The sequence below is a fragment of the Hibiscus syriacus genome, unplaced genomic scaffold (assembly GCF_006381635.1).
Source record: "Hibiscus syriacus cultivar Baekdansim isolate YM2019G1 unplaced genomic scaffold, ASM638163v2 tig00110418_pilon, whole genome shotgun sequence".
In the NCBI taxonomy this organism is placed as follows: Eukaryota; Viridiplantae; Streptophyta; class Magnoliopsida; order Malvales; family Malvaceae; genus Hibiscus; species Hibiscus syriacus.
Window position 1 is genome coordinate 1,332,055 of NW_024062730.1, and position 10,371 is coordinate 1,342,425.

Sequence of the window (10,371 nt, forward strand, 5' to 3'; positions counted from 1 at the left end):
AAACTATGAATCTCATTCTAAATCGGTCCTTAAACTTTTAGATCTTTCAATTTCATCCCCAAATTCATCCAAATATTTAATCCTTTTCAACCATAGTTTAACCTAAAAAAAATTCAAACATATAATCATATAACTTGCCTAATGATTTTACTACCAAGAGATGTGATTAGTATATACAAATAATTTAGGATAAAATTGAAATATTCAAAAAGTTTGGAGACAAATTTAGGATGAAGATCATAGCTTGGGGATAAAAATGAAATATTCAAAATTTGAGGACTAATTTAAAATAATAGTCATACTTTAAGGATAAAATTAAAATATTTAAAAGTTTAGTGACTAATTTAAAATGAGGGTCAGAATATATTTTACCATTAATTCTATTTAAAAACTGCTTTGGGGTCAAAAGTACTTATGGAACTAAAAGGTCCGTTTAAAAGGCATTTTTAACCTAAAAGTAGAAGTTGAAAAAGACATTTAGAACTAAGGGGGTTGTTTAATAAAATAAAATGATTAAGCGTTGAATGATTTAATGGCCTGAATGATTCAAAGGCTCTGTATGAATTGGCTCTGAATGTGACATGTTGTTTGATAATGGTTCTGAATGTACAATCTGAATTATGAATATTTTCATTTTTACCTTCATAATGATTTATTATATTATAAGATATGATTGTTTAATAAGAGAACATGTGAAAAATAGGTATTATGGTAAAATATCGGGTGCTTAATGATTCAGAATGTACTTTAATGTTGAATCATCAACAGTGTTTTGTTGTTTCATTCAACATAGTCTTCATTCAGAGGTGAGAATCAAACACACTGAATGTTGAACGGTTCAACATTTAGCGCTGAATGGTTCTATTCAGCAGTAAACAAACAGCCCTAACATTATAATTTTAATATTCATATCTTATCATAAGAAATGATATGTTTATTTTACAATTTATAAATTTATATTTTTACTAAGATATAAATATATGATTAATAAATTATAATCTTATCATTCATATCTTTATGATCAATAGATTAGATATCATTGATTATACTTAAAAAAAATATTCTGCCTTAACAAATATTGTTTTCGTAGTACAAAATTTCCATATCGGTCCGCCTAACTCTATAGCAAATGACAATTTTTTTTTTCTAGAAAGAAAATGAATTTTCTAAGTCATTCATTAATTTCAAATCACACGCTAGAAAAAAGGGTCTTATTTTGTAATCATATATATATATATATATATGCCTGTTTATTTACTTTTTAAAGAATCTGGCTAAATTTGTATTTTTCTAAAATAAGAGAAAGTACTTTTTTAATTTTTTAAAGTTATAAATAAACTAAATAGTATTTTAATATTTAATTTTTAAAAATTTATAATTCAATTTAGTTCTTCTTAAAATATATAGTTAATTTTACCCTTTAAAGTTACTTAAACACATTATGACTTCTATTTGATTTTTTTTATTATTATGTGGTAAGTATAAGACAATATATGTTCAAAGATAACTCTCAACCATTTGACATTGAACGCTTACACCTTAACATTCTTATTGCTCGAACATGGGATCTCAAGGAATAACAATAATTCATTTTCCACCGAGGTCATTTGGTTCGTATTCTTCTATTTAATTAGTTAGATTATTTGGGGGATATATGTCTGGTTTAGGAAATAAACCATTTTGTATATACAAGTAGAGAGTGTAAATTATATTACACATCTCTAAAAACTTTTAAAATTTTAATTTTATCTTCAAATTATGACTCTCATTCTACTTTGATCCTCAATTTCTTTTGACATTTAAAATTCACCTCCCATCTATGAACCCCATTTTATATTGGGTTCCAAACTTTTTAATGTTCCAATTACTCCCCCAAACTTTTGAATGATTTTGACGGACATTAATGGAATGTTCAAAAGTTTAGAGACCAATTTAGAATGAGGATCTTAGTTTAGGGATGAATATAGATTATTCAAAAGTATAGAGATCAATTTATAATGAAAATTATGTTTTGAAGATGAAATTAAAATATTTAAGAATTTAAGGACTAATTTTTTTTAATAATTTTCATTCGTATTTTAAAAATTATAAATAATTATGAAATTTCCAAGCTTATAAATAGAAAACACAAAACGAAAGGGGCCCATATAATAACTACTTCTTGACCACGTAGCAAATTAAGTCATATACAAATGAGTTAAGCCCAGACTTTCAGAATTGAAACACTGAGTTTTCCCATTGCATTTTAGTTCATGATAGAAATGACCGTCCAACTCAGTTGGTAGAACGTAAGGTTCTTAACCTTGAGGTCGTGGGATCGAATCTCATGGAGGGCATTTCATAATTCAGATGTCTCTCACAGAAGCTGCTCTCAACCTGGCGTTGGGGGTAACCTACTATCCTACCTCCCCTTTATCCCATTACATATGGGAATAAGGGTCAGCTAATTTTATTTTAGTTCAGGATAAAACATATCGTAGGGTTCAAATATTTTGTGTTCGGAATATTTTTTTAATTTTATTTTAAACTCAATATAGTTTTATTTTAAATAAAGCACACATATGGTATTCGGTTATAAGATATTATTTTTTTGAGTCCTCAACTATTAAAGTTACAAAATGATCTCTCGATTACAGGATATTGTTTTATTGAATCTCCCGACTATTAAAAGTTATAAAATGGTCACTTGACTATTCATATGTTCTAAACTCGTTCTTTTTTGTTAAAAAATTGATGACAATCTAAACTAGGCGTTAACCTACTAAGTGTGATATGATAAAATATGATCTAAAATCACAAATGACTATCATCCCAATCAACAAGTTAACGTCCAATTTAGATTGTCGTCAATTCTTTTTAACGAAAAGGACGAGCTTGGAACATATGAATAGTCGTAGAAATATTTTGTAATTTTTATTAGTTAGAAAACTCAATAGAACAATGTCTTATAGCTAGGGGATCATTTTATAACTTTTAATAGGTTAGAGACTCAATGTTATATAGTCGTAGGACCATTTGTGTACTTTATCCTTTTATTTTTTTTAAATTTATTTTTAATCAATTTTTTTATTATTTTAAAGGTAATTACAGGGTAATATTTATTCGAACGAATTCCAACTCATTGTTATGGATAGTTTCTCATGACGCTCAACTCTCATTAACAATTTTCGGTACTCTTTCAATAATTTAATCTCTTTTTTGTTGTTCGTTTGTTGATGCAGTCAGATTTATTTGTGTTGAAAACATTTTGATGTTTCAATATAACAAATTAAGTGTTATTGAATTTTAAGATTTTATAAACATTTTTAATGTATATTCGATTAAATTATTCGAATATCAAAATATTACTCCAAGTTTTTCAAAGGTCAATTTCAATCCTTACTAAAGTGTAAAATTGTGTTTTAAAATTAAAATATTTTTGAAACAATTTTTGACAAAGTATTTCGAACCATAATCGAGCCAAAAATAATTTTTAGGAAGGGATGTACCAATACACTCTTTAGTGTATCGATGCACACCCAATATCGAACCTATTTTGTGTACCGATGCACAGACAATGCATCGATACACTCCTGGCTCCTAAAAACATCGAATGTAATTAGTGTACTGATACACTAGGTCATATAACGGTCAGAATATTTGAATTTTACACACAGTGTACCGATACACCCTTGAGAGTGTACCTATGCACCTACGCTCCCAACAGATTTTTAAATGATAATTACACCATAACGGCTCTATTGACTTCTCCAATAATCTCCAACGTTCAGAAGTGATTCAAGTAGTATTTAAACAAGCTTAGAAGCCATTGATCAACAACAATTAAGAAGAGAAGCTAGAGAATCAAAGAGAAAGCCTTAAACTTATTGTTTGAGCATTTTCAAGCCAAATTCCTTTCAATAATCATTTTGCTTTCAAGAACACCATTTGTGCTCAATTGTATTCATTCTTAAGTGTTCTTTCTTTGTTATAGAATTGTGCAAACATCTTGCCTTGTGAGGTTTTTCTGTAAGTTTTCGAGATTTGTATTTTTCTCTTTGGGAGAGAGTGTTCTCAAGAATTTGGGGTATAATTCTTGAGGGATTTTTAAGGTTACTCTTTGTCCTCAAAAGAAAGACAAATTAGTGAATTTGTGGAAAATCCTTAGTGTGGATAGCTAAGTTAGTGGACGTAGACTTTGGTTGAGAGAGTCAAACCACTCTAAATCGCTGTGCAAATCTTTTCTATTTTCTGCAAAAGCTTCGACCAAAATTTTTATTGCCAATTCACCCCCTCTTGGCTATTTCGTCGATCGATCAGCTCAACAATTCGTATATATTTTTCATTCAAGTATTTTGACTTGGTTTTTAACCTTTTCCCCTATGATCTTTGTATGATCTAAATTGGCTAGTTTCAGTGTTATAGGAAAATGTCCAAATTATGTATTTGGTTTACGAAAATAGTTGTAAACCCTTATTATAATTTTGGATACTTTCACTTTATAATAAGATTAACCACTTTTATTAAACAAAAATTTAAGATTTAGAGGTTAGAGTTTTTGTTAGCTCTTACGAACAATCAAAATATGCCAAGAGGGGGTGAATTGGCTTTTACATATTTTATGGTGGAAGTAACCGAAAATTAGAAATTTTGCACTAGGAATTTAGATTGGTTATACTTCTAAACCAAGTCTAACATCTATTATCTTAGCATCCACATTAAGGATTTTTTAAATTCACTAGATTTGTTAACCTTTGAGGACAAGGTGTAACCATATAATAACTCACAAGATTTATACCCCAAAACCTTATTTACATTTTTTCCACAAAAGGAATTACAAATAAAGCAAACAAAGAGAAAACATCACAAGACAAATGTGTTTGCAATAATTTAGCTCTAGTCCAAAACACATTTGAGCAAAAATGAACAAATAAGCTCACAAGTATGCTACAAAAATATGATAATTTTAGCTTTGAAACTCTTTTGATGTTGGTTTGATCTCGTAATAATATTTCTCGTTGTTGTCCATTTGAATCTTGATCCCTTTTATGTCTTCTAACACCCTTCTATTCGTTTGGAGCCATTGGTGGATCATTAGAGTTGTTGGATTCATTAATTTTGAGCATTGAAAGCTCACTTTCATATTTGGTATCAATACCTTGTACTGGGTATCGAAACCGAGAATCCTAACAGTCAAAATTATAGCCGTTGAAACCTCATTATCAATATTGTTCATGTGAGTATCGATACTCACTCACCTATTAGTATTAATACCAACACCATGGTATCGATACTAGAAAAGCCCACCGGAATATTTGTATTGAGACTGCCATGTTGGTTTCGAGATTGAGGGAAGTTTTTAGATAAAATCAAGAGTTTTGAGCTTTAAAACAATATTTATAAAATATGTAATTACTCAAGAACACTTATGATTATTTTTCACAATTAAAAACGCTTGAAAATAGTTTCAGAATAAAAAAATGCTTGAAAATAGTTTATGCAAATTATTTATAAAATCGTAAAATACAAAGCATTTGAAAATTCATGTTCTATCAAAATCAAAAGTTGGTTCAATAATCTCCCCATTTTTTATATAATAAAATCCTTTGTGAAAATTTGCTTTAAAAATGATTTGTCATATAAATTTTGTGAAAAATAAAATCCCCTAGTGAAAAAACTTTTTGCTAGTAAATTTTACACTTGCACACATTTCTCTCATTTTTTGTTATAACAAAATCAAATTAAGCTCCAAAAGAGAAAATATGCTAGTGTAATTAGAGACTCAAATATTCAACAATGTAAGAGAAGATCAAATTATGCTTAACATAAGATAATGAATTTCATAAGCATAAAATCACCAACAAAAGTACCTAAATAAATATTACCAAACAAAAAAATCCATAAAGTGCATAAGCCTAGTCAAAATGCAAATGTCCTAAAAACAAAAAAAGAATGTCTTCAAGTGATGACATATCTAGCGAACATCATTCTTAACAAACTCTAAACGGCAATCCATAACGACCATACAAACATTCAAATTCCCAAAGTTTTAAAATATGTAGTCATACATGGTCTTCATAGAGATCTCCTTTTGAGGTGGTGGCATCGGAGGCTCTTCCATTTCATTTCATTCTTCCTCAATGTCGTTCAAGAGTTATCTTTTATAAGGACTCCATTCACCGAAAACTTCATCGAAATTCCAATTGGCCTTGTGGGTCGATTTGAGATCAATGATGCTAACAAGAGGAATGAGAGAGTCAAATGAGGTGGACACTCTAAGTTTTTTCCTAAAGATGAAACTAAGGATACAACCACATGGAAGAGTTTTAATGTAATTCACCCCTTTTGAGACAATATTGATAAGCTCTAAGAATATGATCATGGCAAAGACGAATATTGTTCTTGACATGATAAAACCATCAATAATTGCAAGCACACATATTGGTAGCTTTATCATCAGAAGGGCAAAAAAACCAATTAATGAGGAGCAACTCTAGGAAAATAGGGCTATCATTGTGAATCCTTTCAATTTGAACATATGAATTATCCTTTAAGTCACCATTATCATTAATATTTAGATATGTAGCAATAGAAGAGGGAATAAGATCAAATGTTTTTCCATAAGGTACATGATAACTCCGTAAAAATACTATGTTTTTAGTCTTTTTACTTAAGTTGTTGTTTGTCTAAACATTGTTTTTCCTAGGCAAGATTTATTTGGCTTAACTGATGCTACTGAGGAGAAAGGGCTTTTGTGGGTTGTGTGTATGCAGGAAATGACTTAGGCAGAACATTTCAGCCATGACAAAACATTTCACTAGGGCCAACAACAACAACAACAACAAAACCCAATTCCCATATGCAATGGGGTAAGGGGGAGGTAGGGTAGTAGGCTGCCCCCAACGCCAGGTTGAGAGTAGCTTCCGTGGAAGACCTCTGGCAGTCAGAAAATTAAAAATATAGATAAGATGCAATGCATGTATAAATAAATACATAAATACGTAGTTGTACAGTATTCATCTGCAGTCATTAATATCATTAATGTCATATGCGTGTCTGTAATGGGCAGTAATCTTTGTATATGGACAGAAACGTAAGACCCGACTAAATTCAAAAGTGGAGAGAATGATACACAGAATTCAAACGATAGCAATGCCAATTCTAAGCCTTCAAAAATACCAATAACAGAAACGGATAAAAAGTAGAAGTTATGTAAATTACTACAAAGGCAGTAAAAGAAGACAGAGATGATACACCCTAGAGATGTGACCCACACTACTCAACTATCCTAGTCTTAAGTCTCCATACTTTCCTATCAGAGGTCATGTCCTCGGTAAGGGCTAAATCTATCAAATCCATACTTTCCTATCACTAGGGCCAGTGGAACACAAAAGACGAAGAAAGTGAGGAACAGATTTTTCTTGCCAAGGCAAGATTTATTTTGCAAGCCTGACGCGGATCTGACTAACTGCTGGCATTATCTACCGCTGTCTGAGTGACCTCACATGCAATCAAGCCCTTCAAAAGATTGACCACCTCCAGCCGCCTTTCTATCTATATCATGGACAAGTCAACAAGGGTATTTAGGGAATATCTAATGACACAAAACCCTAGGAATTCCCATTATAAATTCCCCATTATAGTCGCCCAAAAGAAGAGATAATGAGATGATTTACCTTAGGCGTGGAGTAAGCAGCTACAGTACCTTACCTTCCACCGTTCCCCCACTCGACTATCCTTGGTTCCCTCCATAGTCAGACTATAATGGAGCAGTGGTCAGGCCTCGAGCGTGGTGTTGGTCAGAGATGTCATGGCAGAGCCCCTGTTTGGGAGTCGTTCTTTCTTTGTTCTCAATTTCTTTAATCTATTTTGAGTATGTACTTAAGGATGATATTTTTGTATGATACTTTTGACACACCATGATTTTCTTTTCTTGGTGTTGGTTTTTGTTTTTGTTTTGACGAGACAAATATTTGATGGTTAATGAATGATGCATTATGTTTTTGCCTAGTCTGTTTTGTTCATTGTTTTAATATTTTACCTTGACACTATAAGAGCCTTCAAGAGATTGCCTGGTGCCTAAGCGAAACATTTCTAGATCTTTTAAGAGATTTCAAGAGATTTTCATTTTTCTAGAAATTGATTTTTAGATTCGAGAGAATTAAGATAGATCTACGTGAATAATGGAATAGATCCCAGATAATGATGTTCTAACCCGTATTAGAGATAAGGAGAGGGTTTCAATCGACTAAAAGGGATAAATGCTTGAGTAGGATAGACAACGACTATAGTTCACACTGAGGGGTATTGCTACAACAAAAGTCTGACAAACCAAGGGTTTTAGCTCACACAGAGTAGTATTTCCATATTAACCGTCCTAAAATACTCCAGTAATCCTGTCGGCCAACCTAAGCATATCGCAAAAAATCCTTCTAGACTTAAAATAATTTCTCGCCGTAGCAAAACTAACCTAAGTGATCTGTGAAAGTTTGAATATGTAAGGTTATTTTGAATATATTTGATTCAACGTTTTTATTTGCCTTGGCTATTTTTACTTGTTGCTCTTGCATATTTTCTTTGCCTCGACCAAACTTTTCTACAACCACACTTCACAACATTTTCTTGCCTCAACAATATTTTTCCATCTGTTCATATAATCCATTACTAATTGCTTCTTCGTTTTGACAAGAATTCAGGGAGTAGTTTGTGACACCTAGTTCTAACCATTGCGAAAACATCAAAATCCTACCAATACCTGAGGAGACGATAACTCACCTACCCTTTATTACTTGATTCGACTATGTACACTTGCACAAATTTACTTGCCTTAGCATATACATTTACAAGCGATCAAGTTTTTGGTGTCGTCGTCGGGGATTGTCAACTATGGGAATTTTGATAATCTTTTCCATAACAATTTTTTATATTTATTGTCACACTTTAGCTATTTAGTCTAACTTGTTTTCTTTTGAAGGTTTTTGTTGTTGCATGACCCTGAGATCTGCTGGTGAACCATTGGAATCATTTGACCCTGAGATTGAACAGTCATTCAGACAAAGGTGACGTAACCAATGAGCCAGAGATTATATTAATCAATTGCAATATCAATCCGACAACAATATGAGAGATTAGGCAGATCTCGTCGTCGCGGTAAATAATTTTCGTATAAAATCTTCAAGACCACGAGCAATACAAGATCATTTGAATTCGATCCTTGATGATCTCAACCCTTGAACCGTGGCACCTAAAATACAAGCAATATACTTTGAACTGAAACCGATGATGTTTAACATGTTAAACTCAATCAGCTAATTTGGTGGCTCGCCTAATGAAGATACTAGACAACATGTACGTGCCTTCCTTTGAAGTTTGTGATTCGTTCAGGCAAAAAGGAGTGCATGAAGACATGCTAAAGCTCAAACTATTTCCCTACTCACTACATGATCGAGCCAGAGCTTGGCTCAGTGGAGTTCTTTCGGGCTCAGTGGAGTTCTTTCGGGCTCAGTGGAATATTGGGCATATTTATGTAAAAGCTTTTTACTTCGATATAACCCACCCAATATGAATACACAACTACACATTGATATTGCAAGTTTTCACCAAGGCGATGATGAATCCATGTACGTGTGCTAGGACAAATATAAAAGTTTACTTCGTAAGTGCATGAACCATGGATTCAATGACTGGACTCAAGTTGTGATGTTTTATAATGGAGTCAATGCACCTACTCGAATGATGTTGGATGCCTCGGCAAATGGAACTTTACTTGACAAATCACCCAATGAAGCCTTTGATATCCTTGAAAGAATAGCGAATAACGACTATAAATTCCTGACTACAAGGCTTGGAACCAGTAGAAAAGTATCTGGAGCATATGAACTTGAGGGTAAGGATTCATTCTCTGCTCAACTTTTTGCCATAACTAACATGCTGAAAAATTTGCAGCATCCCTATGAGGTGAGAGAAGTCAAGGTAACTAGTTCTGTATGCATTCTTTGTTGCGAAAACCACCATGAGAGTGAGTGTCCAGAAAACCAGGAATCTATGAATTTCATGGGCAACTACAACAGAAGCAACAATAACCTCTACTCTAATACATACAATCCTGGATGGCGACAACATCCAAATTTTTCATGGGGTAATCAAGGAACTAACAATCACAACCATGCAGGCAATTATAATAGGCCACAGCAGAATAATTCAGAATATCAACATTTTCAGCATCAACATCAACAGATACCCTGGCAACATAATAAAGGTACATCTTCTTCCTCTAATACAAACTCTAATTTTAACTCCTTGGAGGCTTCATTACAGGAATTTATAGCCTTGACAAAAGATTTCATGGCTTCAACAAAGACCTTGATACATGAACACTCATCAATAATTAAT